This window comes from Cetorhinus maximus, chromosome 7 (genome assembly GCF_964194155.1).
Source record: "Cetorhinus maximus chromosome 7, sCetMax3.hap1.1, whole genome shotgun sequence".
Taxonomy (NCBI): Eukaryota; Metazoa; Chordata; class Chondrichthyes; order Lamniformes; family Cetorhinidae; genus Cetorhinus; species Cetorhinus maximus.
Genome location: NC_135885.1, coordinates 144,996,771 through 145,014,399, shown reverse-complemented (window position 1 = coordinate 145,014,399; position 17,629 = coordinate 144,996,771). Strand labels below are relative to the sequence as shown.

General features: G+C 44.5%; 1 long non-coding RNA gene across 1 annotated transcript in view; it reads left to right on the top strand.

The window, feature by feature from the left end:
- The first annotated feature begins 45 nt into the window (after positions 1-45).
- The window catches only part of LOC144683054 (uncharacterized), a 29,633-nt gene continuing 12,049 nt past the window's right edge, over positions 46-17,629 (top strand). The window contains exons 1-2 of the long non-coding RNA XR_013577167.1: positions 46-120; positions 16,568-16,697. This is a non-coding gene — a long non-coding RNA (uncharacterized LOC144683054). The remainder of the gene's footprint in view (positions 121-16,567; positions 16,698-17,629) is intronic.

Below are 17,629 nucleotides of genomic sequence, written 5' to 3'. Positions count from 1 at the left end.
CCCGGCTCCCGCCACGTCATCAACTCGCGACCCCCCCTGACGTCATGTTGCGCGACGGAGGGTAAAGAAACCATAGCAACCAGGGGAGGGGCCTGAGTGACAGAAGATGGAGAAAGCTCAGTGAGTAAATACACAAACCTCACAGTCTGCAAACTACACCCAGTGCAGAGTCATCAACTAAAAACTGTAGGGTCAGTACCGAGGGAGTGCTGCACTGTCAGAGGGTCAGTACCGAGGGAGTGCTGCACTGTCAGAGGGTCAGTACCGAGGGAGTGCTGCACTGTCAGAGGGTCAGTACCGAGGGAGTGCTGCACTGTCAGAGGGTCAGTACCGAGGGAGTGCTGCACTGTCAGAGGGTCAGTACCGAGGGAGTGCTGCACTGTCAGAGGGTCAGTACCGAGGGAGTGCTGCACTGTCAGAGGGTCAGTACCGAGGGAGTGCTGCACTGTCAGAGGGTCAGTACCGAGGGAGTGCTGCACTGTCAGAGGGTCAGTACCGAGGGAGTGCTGCACTGTCAGAGGGTCAGTACCGAGGGAGTGCTGCACTGTCAGAGGGACAGTACCGAGGGAGTGCCGCACTGTCAGAGGGTCAGTACTGAGGGAGTGCTGCACTGTTAGAGGGTCAGTACTGAGGGAGTGCTGTGATGTCGGAGGGTCAGTACTGAGGGAGTGCTGCACTGTCAGATGGTCAGTACTGAGGGAGTGCTGCACTGTCAGAGGGTCAGTACCGAGGGAGTGCCGCACTGTCGGAGGGTCAGTACCGAGGGAGCGCCGCACTGTCGGAGGGTCAGTACCGAGGTAGCGCCGCGCTGTCGGAGGGTCAGTACTCAGGGAGTGCCACGTTGTTGGAGATATAGTACTGAGGGAGCGCCGTGCTGTTGGAGGTTCAGTACTGAGGGAGCGCCGTGCTGTTGGAGGTTCAGTACTGAGGGAGCGCCGTGCTGTTGGAGGTTCAGTATTGAGGGAGCGCCGTGCTGTTGGAGGTTCAGTATTGAGGGAGTGCCGTGCTGTTGGAGGTTCAGTACTGAGGGAGCGCCACGTTGTTGGAGGTTCAGTACTGAGGGAGCGCCGTGCTGTTGGAGGTTCAGTGCTGAGGGAGTGCCACGTTGTTGGAGGTTTAGTACTGAGGGAGCGCCGTGCTGTTGGAGGTTCAGTACTGAGGGAGTGCCATGTTGTTGGAGTTTCAGTACTGAGGGAGTGCCGTGCTGTTGGAGGTTCAGTGTTGAGGGAGCGCCACGCTGTTGGAGGTTTAGTACTGAGGGAGCGCTGTGCTGATGGACGTTCAGTACTGAGGGAGCGCCACGTTGTTGGAGTTTCAGTACTGAGGGAGTGCCGTGCTGTTGGAGGTTCAGTACTGAGGGAGCGCTGTGCTGTTGGAGGTTCAGTACTGAGGGAGCGCCATACTGTCTTGAGGGTCAGTAAGAAGGGAGTGCTGCACTGTTGGAGGGACCTTACTGGGGGAATGCCACAATGTTAAGATGAAATGTTAAACCGAGGGCTCGTCTGGGTTGTACAGGGTTTTGGTGAGACCATAGGAGTACTGCGTGCAGTTTTGGTCTCCATTTAAGGAAGGATATACTTGCATTGGAGACGGTACAGCGAAGGTTCACTAGATTGGTCCCTGGGATAAAGGGGTTGTCCTGCGATGGGAGGCTGTGTAAATTGGGCTTGTATTCTCTGGAATTTAGGAGGATGAGAGGTGATCTCATTGAAACCTACAAAATTCCAAAAGGGCCTGATGGAGTGGACGCTGAGAGATTGTTTCCATTGGTTGGGGAATCTAAAACATGGGGTCACAGTCTCAGGCTAAGGGGTGGATCATTTAGGACTGGGACGTGGAGAAATTACTTCACTCAAAGGGTTATGAATCTTTGGAATTCTCTATCCCAGAGGGTTGTGGATGCTCCATCATTGAATATATTTAAGGCTGGGATAGACAGATTTTTGGTCTCTTGGAGTTGAGGGATATGGGGAGCCGGTGGAAAAATGGAGTTGGAGCCCAAGATCAGCTATGATTGTGTTGAATAGCCAAGCAGGCTCTGTGGGCCATTTGGTCTACTCCTGCACCTATTTCTTATGTTCTTGTGTAGTAATTCTCCTCTGCACCCTCTCGAAGGTATTGATATCCTTCCTAGAGTGTGTGGTTTCCAGAATTGAACTCCATATAAAACAGGGTGAATATAGGTTTGGCATAACTTCCTTGCATCTTGACAGCCTTTTCAACTTGTCCTGCTACCTTCAAAGTTTTGTGTACCTACATTTCCAATTCTCTCTGTTCTTGCACCTCCTTTAAAATTACACCCTTTAGTTTATATGGCCTACTTGTTCTTCCTACCAAAGTGTATCACTTCACACTTCTCAGCATTGAATTTAACCTGCTGTGCGTCTGCATGTTTCACCAGTCTGTCCACGTCCTTCGAATCTCTCTTATTATCCCCCTCATTATTAATTACATTTCCCCGTTTCTTTCTGTCTTTGTATTTTTGCTGCACTATTGATCTATGGCCACAAGAGAGTAGCAGCAAACTGCACAATGATTACTGTTCCACAATTACATGTTATAGCTCTATCTGGTGGAAGATATTAATTCTACTAGCGAAATTCTTTTTGTAAATGTGAGTCTTGATGTGAATCTTCACTTGATGGAGTTTGGAACAGAGAATTGGGAGTGCAACTTCTGGTAGCAGGAAAAGGCTTTTGGGCCTGTGATCAGGTTGGGTGGGAATTTGGCTTGGGGGTGGGGAAAGACATAATTACAGTGGGAGGAGACTTGTGTGGTGTAGAAACACTTGCAGAGACCTGTTTGTCTGAATGATCTGTTTCTGTGCTGTGAATTTTTTGTAATTCTATAGGTATAAAATAAGACTGATCAACTATATTTCTTCACGTCCATGGGACATCCCAGGGCAATTCACAGCCAATGAATTCCCGTTGGAGTGTATCACTTACTCGCACAAGCAAATGTAGCAGCCAATTTAAGACACAGAAAGATCCTTCAAGCAACAATGAAATAAATATTTTTCTGTGGTCTTTGTTGAGAGTCAAATTCCAGTCAGAACGCTGAGAGAACTCCCTGTTCTTCATCAAGGCCTTACCATGGGATAATTTCCTTGCATATGAACAGGCTTAAGGTCTTGTTCAAAAGACAGAACCATTGACAGTGCAGCGCTCCCTCAGCACTGCACAGAAGTGTCAGCCTAGGTTATGTGATCAAGTACTACACAAAATTAGGGCTCAAGGGACTGGGAAGTAATATTTTAGCAGGAACTGGGGATTGGTTAACGAACAGAAACCAGAGTAAGTGGGTCATTTGTGGGTTGTCAAGGTGTAACTAGTTGGGTACAGCAATTATCAATGATGGGGCTTTAGCTGTTAACAACCTATGTCAATCACTTAGATGAGGGGACCGACTATAATGTATCCAAGTTTGCTGATGATACAAAGGTAGGTGAGAAAGCAAGTTGTGAGGCTGCAAAGGATTGATTAAGTGAGTGGACAAGGATGTCCCAGATGGAATATAATTTGGCAAAATGTGAATTTATCCTCTTTGTTAGGGAAAAATAGAAAAGTAGAATAGTTTTAAATAGTGAGAGATTGGAAATTGTTGGTGTCAGAGGGACCTGGATGCCCTTGCACACAAATCACAGAAAATTAACGTGCAGGTAGGATGCAATTAGGAAAACAAAAAATATATTAGTCTTTATTACAAAAGGATTGGAGTATAACAGTAACGAAACCTTGTTGCAATTATATAGAGTCTTGGTGAGACTGGACCCGGAGCAGTGTGTGCAGTTTTAGTCTCCTTGCCAAAAGAAAGACATACTTGCCTTAGAAGGAGTGCAATGAATATTCACCAGACTGATTCATGGGATGAGGGGATTGTCCTGTGAGGAGAGATTGAGTAAAGTAGGCCCATATTCCCTGGAGTTTAGAAGAATGAGAGGTGATCTCATTGAAACACATAATATTTGTAAGGAGCTTGATAGGGTTAATGTTTCCACTGCTGAGGAGTCAAGAACTGGGGTCATAGTCTCAGGATAGGGGGTTGATCATTTTGGACTGAGAAGACTAGAAATTTCTTCGCTCTGAGGGTTGTGAATCTTTGGAATTCATGACTCCAGAGGCTGTGCGTGCTCAGTTGTTGAGTATATTCAAAGTGAGATTGATAGTTTTTTTGTACATCAAGGGATATGGAGATAGTGCAGGTAGTTGTAGATGCAGTAGATCAGCCATGATTTTGTTGAATGGTGAAGTAGGCTCATGGGGCCGAATGGCCTTCACCTGCTCCTTTTTTTATGTGTCTGGAGTGGGGCTTGAACCTATGACCAAGGAGTTGGAGTGCTGCCCATTGAACCAAATGGACATTTGTGATAAGGAGTATGGCCGTGATTTACAATGGAGCAGTATTCACAGGGATGGAAATGGTAGTACACTTCTCATCATTTTCCAGACTCTGTGGATGGTTTCTCTTGAAATGCAATCCCTGCAAGGACCACTTCTCATGCGGCATATCCATCGTGGAATTATTGCTGAAACACAATGACAATTGTATGAATTTGTAGAGCTTGACCACACAATTTAATGGATAAAAAATCATGGGGTGTGCGCACTCTAATTCCTGATCCTGTGTTTCATATTGGGTATTGCAAAATTGCAAAAATGTTACCCCTGTATTGCTTTACTTCATGCATTTAAGGGTAAGCCAGATAAACACAAGAGGGAGAAAGGAATAAATGGATATGCTGATAAGGTGAGATGAAGTAGGAGTGTGAAGCATAAATACCAGCATGGACCACTTGGGCTGAATTGCCTGATTCAGTGCTGTACACTCTATGTAATGTAATTCTTGAGCTTGGGGTTATTTTCTTTGGAACAGGGGAGGCTGAAGCAACATTTAATTGAAGTGTATAAAATTATGAGGGCCCTAGATGGTGTGGATAGGAAGGAGTTATTTCTGTTCTCAGAGAGATCAATAACCAGGAGGCATAGCTTTAAAGTAACTTGTTGAAGAACTAGGGGAGAGTTGAGTAATGTTTTCAGCCAGAGGGTGGTGAGGGTCTGGAACTTACTACCTCAAAGAATGGTAAAGATAAAAACCCTCACCACGTTTAAAAAATACTAGGCTATGCAGTTGAGATGCTACAGGACTATGGACCAAGGGCTGGAAAGCTCTTTTTTGATTGGCACAGACACAATGGACTGAATGGTCTCCTTCAGTGCCGTAAATCTTTCTGTGTTTCTAAGGGCCGTATAGTTTACTCCTGCTACGATCTCTTATTTTGTTTTGTTCATAAAATACAGCTTCTCCTTAATAAAATGGTATTGTACCATTGTGTGACTTTGGATTCTTTATTCATTAGCAGTAACCTGCAGGCACTTGATTGAAGCACACAATTTGAATTCCCCGAGGAGATTACTGAATGCAGGTTTGTTTGCGTTACCCATGTAAGCTGATGCAGTATTGCCGTATAATTTTCTAGCTGTTGAGAGCACAGTTAGTTTAATTCCCAGTTCATAGTGATTTAAACTAGACTGAACTTGGAGTCCCCTTTGATTTGATGTTTGTTGCTTGTTAGTTGTCGTGTGACGTCATTTCATTTTCAATCACTGCTCCATGTGGAATAAATGTACCTACGTTGTCCCTTGTGAGCCTGACTACACATACTGCTCTAACAAGAACAAATTGTCGAATCTCAAAAGCCATGTTAACAAGATTACCTGGAATGTTTGGACAAAGCATTGAATTGCCCCCAAAATAATTCAGTGCAAATCTATACTAAATCATGAATCTCTCACGATCAGTTCAATGCTTTTTGTTTATATTTGACCTGAGCTACATATGTGAACCTTTGTTGCCAATGTTCCTCATGTCACCTTGGGCTTATTCCTTTATGCTGATAGCTCAGTTGCAATAGCAACCACTTTTTTGCATTTTCATGAGAATTGCATGGTAATATTGTTAGGCACACCTCTCCAAGGGATTAAGATTACCAACTGCTCATTTGAGATTCAGTGCATTATATACTTTTTTTTCCCCAACCCTTGTTTTCAGCTGCAAAGTTGTTATTTGTAAAATAGGTTACTGGAATTGTACAACTTTCAGTTCTATTTACAAATGTTGATGGCTTTAATTATAAACAGAAAATGCTGGTAATACTCAACAGCAGGAAGCACCTGTGCAGAGAGAGAGAGAGAGAGAGAGAGAAACAGAGGCCGGAATTTTACAGGGATAGCTGAAGTTCTGCCATTGGGGCCAAAAGCAGGAGGCAGCTCTATTTTGGTGGGTGGCGTGACCTGGGGAGATATTTCCCAATTAAGGATGGCAGCTCGCCTCCAAGGGCAATCACAGAGATGGCAGCTCAGCAGCCTTAGCCACACTACCGCTAGCAGTGGTCTTTGCTGAGGTTGTAGCTTCAAGGAGAGGGTGCCTCAATAGTCAGGCACACACCCAAAGGGGTAGGTGTGTTTGAGGGATGCCAGGGCCAGGCTGGCAGACAGGCCTAGATTTAGGAGGGGTCCTCGCTGCATAACGGATGCCCTTGCCAGATAGGTGGCAATTTCCTGTGGGCCATGGAATACCCAAAATGGAAGGACCCTCCCAGAGTCTGCTGGTAGGCTTCCAGGTTTCACTGGACTGTCTGCCACACAGTGGCAGATTCCACCCCCGCCAACGTGGAAAAAAAACTGTGGAGGCGGGAGGTGACCCTTAATTGCCCACTGAAATGACTTTATTGGTCTCCTGGCGAACAGCCAATCTGCCAATGCTGTAGCCACTGGCAAAATGGGATGGTGGTGGGAGGAGGCTGGGCACGCTCCCCATGCCCCCAATGCCTTCCTGTGCTATTTTGCCAGCCTTTCTGCCTCCTAGCCTCTTGTCAAAGTGCTGGTAAAATTCTGGCCAAAGTTTCGGGTCAATGCCGTTTTTTCATCCGAATTGGAAAAAGATGTGTCAGGTTTTCAGAAGTACAGAGGCAGGAGAAGAGGGGAAGCAGCAAAAAGGCCAAAAGGGAAAGTCTATGAAAAGGGCGGAAAACTTGAGGGATTAAATGACAAATGTTTGGTGGTGGAGTTAATGGGCCAAGTGAAATAACAAAAGATGTGTCTGGAGGAGGTGTAAATGGCAAATGCATTTTTTAGCATTTTTTAAATTTCAGATTTCCAATATCCACAGTATTTTTGATAACTTTGATATTAATTCACTTATGTTATTGTTATGTCAATATGACATTAAAAGAAATCCAAAATTGTAAGTATCAAAACTTGAGTCTTTTTGCTATTTCTAAATGGACTTTCTGCTGAACCAAAATAAGATGGCTGCTACTGAACTAGATTGGATCTGCTCCCTAATAATCGGATTGAATTATGTTTTAAGTCCACAAGAAGTAATCATTTACTCTTTTTGTTGAATCGCACTTAAAATGTAACTAATTGTTAATATAAACAAGCAAACTTTAGTGCTATGATAGATAGTGCTGAACTCGGGCTTCTACGTGAAAGAGCTCCTCATTGGACTCTGATAATCACGTGAACTAATATCCATTTTTGTGGTTCTTGTGCTGTTAGTGTCCGTGGTTGTAAGCCTTTCTTTTTTTTCCTATCCTCCCCTTACTGTGTAGGTGTCGTGGAGTGGGACAATGCGAACACTCGTCCCCTGCGTTTGAATGTGAATAAACTAACCTACTGAATTAATCATAATGTGAGTTTGCTGCAAGTCATTAGCAAATTGGATCACAAAAACTGAGGGTTTGAGAAAAACGCCATAGCCTACTTTAAAAAATAATTCGAAAACACCTTCTGTTTACAGACAGTTGGTGAGAGGAAAGAAGTTCAGTTTGCCTTTCTGTCCTGTCCGTAATATTATTTGCCAATATCAAATATTATAGCACTAAAGTTTGCTTGTTTATATTAACAATTAGTTACATTTTCAGCGTGATTCAACTAAAGAGTAAATTATTACTTCTTGTGGATTTAAAACACAATTTGATCCAATTATTAGGGAGCAGATCCAATCTAGTTCAATAACATTGGATGAGATTTTAACTCAATCAAAAGCCATCCCCTTGCACAGCTTTAAAATTGGGCACATTGTCCATGATATTTCCCTGGCTTCATCTGTGCCAAATGTTTTACTGGAATAGGGTTTATAGTGTTGCAGGACTAAACTCTGCCCTTTCAAAAGTGAAACGTGGTGATAAAATTGCAATTGAGTTATTTCAAGACAAGTAGTGGAAAAGAATGAAGCAGTACCTGAACATAAATCAATGTTCACTGGCGAACCAACACGGTGGGCCGAATTACCACCTCCTGTCTGATTCTACGAGTAGAACATCAGGCTTTATGGGGATAGATTCTCTTTTGGCCATCGCTTGTGATCGCTACAGTTGGACAGTCGGAAAACTGGACACAGACTGAACTGCCAGTGCACATTTTAAAGTGTATGGGATCATATGTCCTGGCAAGTTTTCTGAAACATGTGACCTTTGGCTTGATTTTTCTGGTTAAGTATCAAATTCCTTCAGATTATTCTTAGTGTTTTCCCATATCTCAACCCCCTCCTCCACCCCAATGTACTTTTTTTGCTTTCATAAACTGGGTGGACAATATTGGTTTGGAGAGCTATTTGTCTAGTGTGTAACATGTCAAGGCAGTGCTGCAGTTGCTATACAAACCATGGCTTCACTGCTAGTCATGTTGGCGTAGAATCACAGAATCTTTACAATGCAGAATGAGGCCATTCGGCCTGTCGAGTCTGCACTGACTTGCTGAAAGAGCATTCTACCTAATCCCGCTCCCTTGCCTAACCTTGCACATTCTCTTTTTGCAGATAGCAATCCAGCTCCCTTTTGACTACCTCGATCAAACTTGTCTCCACCACCCTTTCAGAAAGTTTGTCCCAGACTCTGACCACCCTCTGGGTGAAAAAAAAATTCCTCACATCGCTTCTACTCCTTTTGCCCATTATTTTGAATCTATGCCCTTTAGTTCTTGATGTACTCATGAGAGGGAACAGTTTCTCACTATTTACCCTGTCCATACCCCTCAGGATCTTGAATACCTTGACCAAGTCTCCTTTCAGCCTTCTTTTCTCCAAGGAAAACAGACTCAACTTCTCCAATCTATCCTCATAGCTACATTTGTTCAGCTCTGGAATAATTCTTGTGAATCTCCTCTATACTCTCTCCAATGCCCCCACATCCTTTCTCAAGTATTGTGCCCAGAACTGGACACAGTACTCCAGATGAAGCCTAACTAGTGTCCTATACAAGTTCAACATGACCTCCTTACTCTTGTACTCAATGCTCCTATTAATAAAACCAGGATACCACATGCTTTATTAACTGCTCTCTCAGTATGCCCTGCCATCTTCAATGACGTTTGTACGTATACACTGAGGTCCCTTTGTTCCTGCACCTCCTTAAGAGTTTCTCCATTGTTTTATACTGTCTCTACATTCTTCCTGCCAAAATGAATCACCTCACATTTCTCTGCATTGAACTTCATCTGCCACTTGTCTGCCCAATCCACCAATGTGTGTCTATGTCCTTTTGAAGTTCAAGACTATACTCATCAGGGACTGTATGAACCATTGTACTTGGTGTGGCTGTTGTTCTCTCCATATACACATGTATGAAGCTTATTTATCTTTGCTCCCTTTCATGATCTTGGGTTCATTTCAAACTTTGTGCAGTGGAGAATATTGACAACACAGCCATGTTTGGATGGCATTGTTGGGGTGTTGCCATTAGTGGAATCCATCCTCATCAAATCCATTGCTCTATATATCTTGAAGCTTTACTGAATTCAGAAGCAAAGGATGGGATCAGATGGCAACCATGACTCTCTAATTAAAGTCTTCAATTTATTTTTTAATTGTGTGTTTTTATTTAGCAATTGTGCCCCGAGAATGTCAAATTCAATTAATATCAAATTTCAACACATTTTGATGAATGACCAATTAAATTTTTTTCTGCATACAACATTTACACAATCTCAGTGATTTTTAAAATGAGCTTAAAATGCTCTTCTCCATCCCCACCCCCTTTCCGTTTTTTAAATGTATTTCCATCCATTGTTACCAAACACAGACTGGGTGACCGCTTTGCAGAACACCTTCGGTCTGTCCGCAAGCATGACCCAGACCTCCCTGTCACTTGCCATTTCAACACTCCACCCTGCTCTCATTCCCACATATCCGTCCTTGGCTTGCTGCATTGTTCCAGTGAAGCTCAACGCAAACTGGAGGAACAGCACCTCATCTTCCGACTAGGCACTTTACAGCCTTCCGGACTGAATATTGAGTTCAACAATTTTAGATCATGAACTCTCTCCTCCATCCCCACCCCCTTTCCGTTTTTTCCCCCTCCTTTTTGTTTTTTCCAATAATTTATATAGATTTTTCTTTTCCCACCTACTTCCATTATTTTAAAATGTATTTCCATCCATTGTTTTATCTCTACCTTTTAGCCTTTTTAGATTCCTTCACCCCACCCCACCCCCACTAGGGCTATCTTTACCTTGCTTGTCCTGCTTTCTACCCTTAATTAGCACATTCCTTTAGATAATATCACCATCTTCAACACCTCTTTGTCCTTTTGTCTGTGACATCTTTTGGTTATCTCCACCTATCACTTGCCCTCTACCTAGCTCTACCTGTCCCAACACCCCCCACCCTTAAACCAGCTTATATTTCACTCCTTTTCTATTTTTACTTAGTTCTGTTGAAGGGTCATGAGGACTCGAAACGTCAGCTGTGCTCCTCTCCACCGATGCTGCCAGACCTGCTGAGTTTTTCCAGGTATTTTTGTTTATGTGCTTGTTTTGGATTTCCAGCATCCGTAGTTCTTTGCTTTTATCTTAGTGTTTAATTGACTGCCATTCCTCTTCAAGGAATGCCTTCCTTGAAGAAGTTTTGCTCTTCTCTCCGTCAGGATTTTCGTATCTCTCTTTTGCCTTGTTCACCTTCATTGCTTTCCATTTCCCTCCTGGTGTTTGACAAGGTGTTTACTAAAACCCGCTTTCACAGCCATATTTCCTTTCTTAGTGACTGTCTCCGTCTCCAACTCACCCCACGTGGATTTCAACTGAAATTCCATCCCTCATGTTTCGAACCCACCCAGGATTACAGGTATCTCTGGGACATACAACGCTCCTCGGACTGCTGTTCTCGTCGCATTCTGAGGTCCACACTCAGTGCCATGCGCCGCCATATGAACACACTCTACCTCTCCCTCCAGCAGCACCGCCGCACCCTTTTTCAAAGCTGCGTGTGCCCCCAGTTTCATTCTATTCTTCGTCTCATCCGACGCCTCAACAAGAAACTTTTTCTCTTTCTCTCAAGTGCTAAGGAATGCAAGCTCCAACAACTCATCGACACCAACACCCATCCAGGACCCTCCACCCTCTGCCCCCATCCCGTCTTCCAATCCCAGCCCCGGCCGTGTATTCACCATACCCCCTGACCTTCCCCTCTCTGACGCTGAACGTTCAGTGCTCAGCAAAGGACTTAGTTTCATACCCTTACGCCCTCATCTCAATGAATTTCAGGCCCGGCACGATGCTGAACTCTTCTTCCACCGCCTTCGTCTCCGTGCTCACTTCTTTGGGCAGGAGTCCTCTCCCCGTTCAACGGATCCTTTTACCCACCTCCAATATTCTCCTCCACCTGGACCCCTCCCTCTGGATTCTTACCTTCTCTTGATCTTTTCATTGAGAACTGTCGGTGTGACATTAGTCGACTCAATTTCTCTGCTCCTCTCACCCATTCTAACCTGTCTCTCTCTGAACTTGCTGCACTCCGTTCTCTCAGTTCCAACCCTGATATTGTCATCAAACCCGCTGACAAGGGTGGTGCTGTTGTTGTCTGGCGCACTGACCTCTACCTCGTGGAGGCTGAGCGTCAACTCGCAGACACTTCCTCCTACCGCTCCCTGGACCATGACCCCACCACTGAACATCAAGCCATTGTTTCCAGGACTGTCACTGACCTCATCTCCTCTGGAGATCTTCCTTCCACAGTTTCCAACCTGATAGTCGCCCAACCTCGGACGGCCCGCTTCTACCTCCTACCCAAAATCCACAAACAGGACTGTCCCAACAGACAGATCGTGTCAGCCTGTTCCTGCCTCACGGAACTCATTTCTCGTTATCTTGACTCCCTTCTCTCTCCCCTTGTCCAGTCCCTTCCCACCTACATCTGTGATTCCTCTGACACCCTACATCACATCAACAATTTCCAGTTCCCTGGCCCCAACCGCCTCCTCTTCACCATGGATGTCCAATCCCTCTACACCTCCAACCCCCACCGGGATGGTCTGGTGACTCTCCGCTTCTTCCTCGAACAGAGGCTCGAGAAATCCCCTTCCACCACTACTCTCCTCTGTCTGGCTGAACTTTCTCTCACACTGAACAATTTCTCCTTTAACTCCTCTCACTTCCTCCAAATAAAAGGTGTGGCTATGGGTACCCGCATGGGCCCCAGCTATGCCTGTCTCTTTATGGGGTATGTGGAACATTCCTTGTTCCAGTCCTACTCCAGCCCCCTCCCACAACTCTTTCTCCGGTACATCGATGATTACTTCGGTGCTGCTTCATGCTCTCGTCGGGACCTGGAAAAATTTATTAATTTTGCTTCCAATTTCCACCCCTCCATCATTTTCACATGGTCCATCTCTGACACTTCCCTTCCCTTCCTTGACCTCTCTGTCTCAATTTCTGGTGATAGACTTTCCACCAATATCCATTACAAGCCTACCGACTCCCACAGCTACCTCGACTACAGCTCCTCACACCCCGCTTCCTGTAAGGACTCCATCCCATTCTCTCAGTTCCTTCGCCTCCGTTGCATCTGTTCTGATGATGCCACTTTCAAAAACAGTTCCTCTGACGTGTCCTCCTTCTTCCTTAACCGAGGTTTTCCACCCACGGTCGTTGACAGGGCCCTCAACCGTGTCTGGCCCATCTCCCGCGCATCCGCCCTCACACCTTCTCCTCCCTCCCAGAACCATGATAGGGTCCCCTTTGTCCTCACTTATCACCCCACCAGCCTCCGCATTCAAAAGATCATCCTCCGCCATTTCCGCCAACTCCAGCATGATGCCACCACCAAACACATCTTCCCTTCACCCTCCCCGGCGGCATTCCGTAGGGATCGTTCCCTCTGGGACACCCTGGTCCACTCCTCCATCACCCCTACTCCTCAGCCCCCTCCCACGGCACCTTCCCATGCGACTGCAGAAGATGCAACACCTGCCCCTTCACTTCCCCTCTCCTCACCGTCCAAGGACCCAACCACTCTTTTCAAGTGAAGCAGCATTTAACTTGCACTTCCCTCAACTTAGTCTACTGCATTCGTTTCTCCCAATGCGGTTTCCTCTACATTGGAGAGACCAAACGCAGACTGGGTGACCGCTTTGCAGAACACCTTCGGTCTGTCCGCAAGCATTACCCAGACCTCCCTGTCGCTTCCCATTTCAACACTCCACCCTGCTCTCATGCCCACATGTCCGTCCTTGGCCTGCTGCATTGTTCCAGTGAAGCTTAACGCAAACTGGAGGAACAGCACCTCATCTTCCGACTAGGCACTTTACAGCCTTCCGGACTGAATATTGAGTTTAACAATTTTAGATCATGAACTCTCTCCTCCATCCCCACCCCCTTTCCGAATCCCGCCCCCCCCTTTTTTTTCCAATAAGTTATATAGATTTTTCTTTTCCCACCTACTTCCATTATTTTTAAATGTATTTCCATCCATTGTTTTATCTCCACCTTTTAGCCTTTTTAGATTCCTTCACCCCACCCCACCCCCACTAGGGCTATCTTTACCTTGCTTGTCCTGCTTTCTACCCTTAATTAGCACATTCCTTTAGATAATATCACCACCTTCAACACCTCTTTGTCCTTTTGTCTGTGACATCTTTTGGTTATCTCCACCTATCACTGGCCCTCTATCCAGCTCTTCTTGTCCCAACACCTCCCCCCCCTTAAACCAGCTTATATTTCACCCCTTTCCTATTTTTACTTAGTTCTGTTGAAGGGTCATGAGGACTCGAAACGTCAACTGTGCTCCTCTCCACCGATGCTGCCAGACCTGCTGAGTTTTTCCAGGTATTTTTGTTTATGTTTTTGTTTTAAAATGCTCTTAGCTCCTTAACCTCGGTTTGACCAGCAGAAATCGTTTTTTTAAATGTCACATTAATGAACAGAAACAATTAATATAACTTTTCAATTGCTACCATGAAAATAAAGCAAAAACAGAATTACCTGGAAAAACTCAGCAGGTCTGGCAGCATCGGTGGAGAAGAAATCAGTTTGATTTCTTCTCCACCGATGCTGCCAGACCTGCTGAGTTTTTCCAGGTAATTCTGTTTTTGTTTTGGATTTCCAGCATCCGCAGTAGCTTTTAGCTTTTTGTTTTTATCTCTATGAAAATAAAGCTCCCATTAAGGACACAGGGAAAACAAAGATCTGAGTCGGCCCTCGCGAGGAGAGCTAGGAGGTAGGGAGAAGCTGGTAAAACCACAAGGAGCTGCGACAGATCTCCCTTTCAAGCATGTATCCAATTCCCTTTTGAAAATTATTGTTGAATCAGCTTCCATCGCCCTTTCAGGCAGTGAATTCCAGATCACAACAACTCGCTGTGTAAAAAAAAACTCATCTTCCTGCTGGTTGCTGATTACCTTAAATCTGTGTCCTCTGGTTACCCACCCTCCTGCCAGTGGAAACAGTCTCTCCGTAATTACTCTGTCAAAACCCTTGGTGATTTTGAACACATCTGTTACATTTAGCCCTAACTTTTGAATTTAATCATTTCAAATTGTTACAGTAAAGATGACTTGCTTTAATTCACTTCATCAGATGGAAGACCAAGTGCTGCATGTCACCTGTATTTTCTATTTATATTTCAGGCTGCCAGCATTTCTGTGTTTTTAATTGTTTTATTTATGTTAAATGTGGTTTGCTACCCTGAAGAGATGGAAAAACAAACATTATTAGCATCCCAGCCTTTTGTTGAATGCTGGTGGGAGAGTATGCATGGGTTGGATAAAGGGTCTGGTCATATCTCCAGGTCAGTGCTTTCACAAATAACAAATTCCTTTGTGCACAATTTACATATTTGTCATAGGAACAGAAGGAGGCCTTTCAACCCCTCTAGCCTGTTCTGTCATTCAGTTAGATCATGGCTGACCTGTAGCTTAACTCCACCTACCTGCCTTCATTCCATAACCTTTAGTACCCTTATCCACAAAAATCTGTCAATCTGTTTTGAAATTTTCAATTGACCCCCCCAGCCTCAGCAGCTTTTTGGGGAAGAGAGTTCCAGATTTCCACGGGCCTTTGTGTGAAGAAGTGCTTCCTGGCATTACCCCTGAACAGCCTGGTTCTGCACTCTTGTTCTGGTCTCCCTGCCCCACCACCAGAGGAAATGGTTTTTGTCTTTATCCAATCAACCCCTTTAATCACCTTTAACATCCCAATTAGATCAGCCCCTAATTTTCTATATTTGAGAGAATGTATATTGGTGGGCTAGACCATGGTGTAGAGGGCACAATTTCAAAGTTTGCAGATGATACAAAACTTGGAAGCATTGTGGATTGTGAAGAGGATTGTGTAGAACTTCAAATGGACATAGCAAAGTTGGTGGAATGGGTGGACAGGTGGCATATGAAGTTCAATGCAGAGAAATGTGAACTGATTCATTTTGGTAGGAACAACATGGAGAGCCAATATAAAATAAAGGGCACAATTCTAAACAGAGATGCAGGAGCAGGGGGACCTGGGTGTATAAGTCATTGAAGGTGGCAGGACAGGTTGAGAGAACAGTTAATAAAGCATACAGTATCCTAGGCTTTATTAACAAGGGCATAGGGTACAAGAGCAAGGAGGTTATGTTGAACTTGAATAATAACTAGTTTGGCCTCAGCTGGAGTACTGAATCCAGTCCTGGGCACCGCACTTCAGGAAGGATGTGAAGGTATTGGAGAGAGTGCAGAAAAGATTCACAAGAATGACACCAGGGATGAGGAACTTCACTTATGTAGATTGGAGAAATTAGGACTATTTTCCTTGGAGAAAAGAAGACCAAGAGGGGATTTAATAGAGGTATTCAAAATCATGAGGGGTGGACAGAGAAGATAGGGAGGAACTGTTCTCATTCGTAAAAGGATCGAGAACGAGAGGTCAAAGATTTAAAGTAATTGGTAAAAGAAGCAATGGTGACATGAGGAAAATCTTTTTCACGCAGTGAGTGGTTGAGGTCTGAAATGCACTGCCTAAGAGTGTGGTGGAGGCAGGTTAAACTGAAGCACTCTAAAGGGAATTAGACTGTTATCTGGAATGTGCAGGGTAATGGAGAGAACAGGGAGAATGGTACTAAGTGAATTACTCATTCAGAGAGACAGTGCAGATACGATGGGCCAAACGGCATCCTCTGCGTTGTAACAATTCTGTGATTCTGTAAATACAAGTTTCTAATTCACCTCAGGGTGTGCCTTTCTAGACAACCTTCCCACATTTGATTCCAAGGTATCTGCAGAATTAAATTAATTTCTTCACTTTCCTAAATATTACAGGAATATCTCAGGAGGAAATAGACTTGGCCTGCTGAAAACAATGGAATGAAAACCCTTGAGTTTTCTGTGACTAAACTGTGGATATTAATATTTCTTCTACAGTGGGTCACTGGGTTCAATTGTTGAACATGTAAGTGGAAGATTTTCTTCACAATGTCACAATTACATCCATGCTTTTACCGTATTAGTTTTCCCAATGATATCTACTTAATGTATTCAATCTGGGATGTGGGTGTCACTGGCAAGACCGGCATTTATTGCCCATCCGTAATTTCCTTTGAGGTGGTGGTGGTGAACCACCTTCTTGAACCGTTACTGTCCATGTGGTATAGGCACACCCACAGCGCTGTTAGGGAGGGAGTTTCAGCACGTAACCCAGCAATGATGAAGGGTTGATACATTTCAATGTCAGGATGGTGTGTGACTTGCAGGGGAACCCAGAACAAGATTTTGTACTGTGCTGCGGAAGCAAACATAATTTTGTATTTCCCCAAACTAACAAGCCTGTGTACATGTACATGAGATGTTTACATTAGTTGTTCTGAGGACATGAGCTGAGTAGATTGAATGAAAGCTCCGTGTCTTGGCAGAAGATGTAGGCTTTATATCATGTTGGTGGATTTACAAGGTGCAGGCATTTTTTGAATATGTCAGAAGATGACTTTAATCAATATTATCTGTTTGAAGGAGCTGGCTGTACCATCAAGGTGGCTAGGACAGGTTTCCTGTGTAAAGTATTTACAGACAAATGCCCTTTTCCGGAGAGCAAGGGAGTAGCCATGATCAAGTTAATTTGGTAGCCTCGCTTAATTTTTAATGCTGTAAAAATTTGGCGAGGTTAAAAAGTTTCTTATTTAGGAAATTTTAATCTTGGCATTTTTTAAAATTCTTTCATGGGATGTGGGCATTGCTGGCAAGGCCAGCATTTGTTGCCCATCTGTAATTGCCACTTGAACTGAGTGGCTTCCTGGGCCATTTCACAGGGCAGTTAGGCTGTGGGTCTGGATTTACATGTAGGTCAGACCAGGTAAGGGTGGCAGATTTCCTTTCCTAAGGACATTA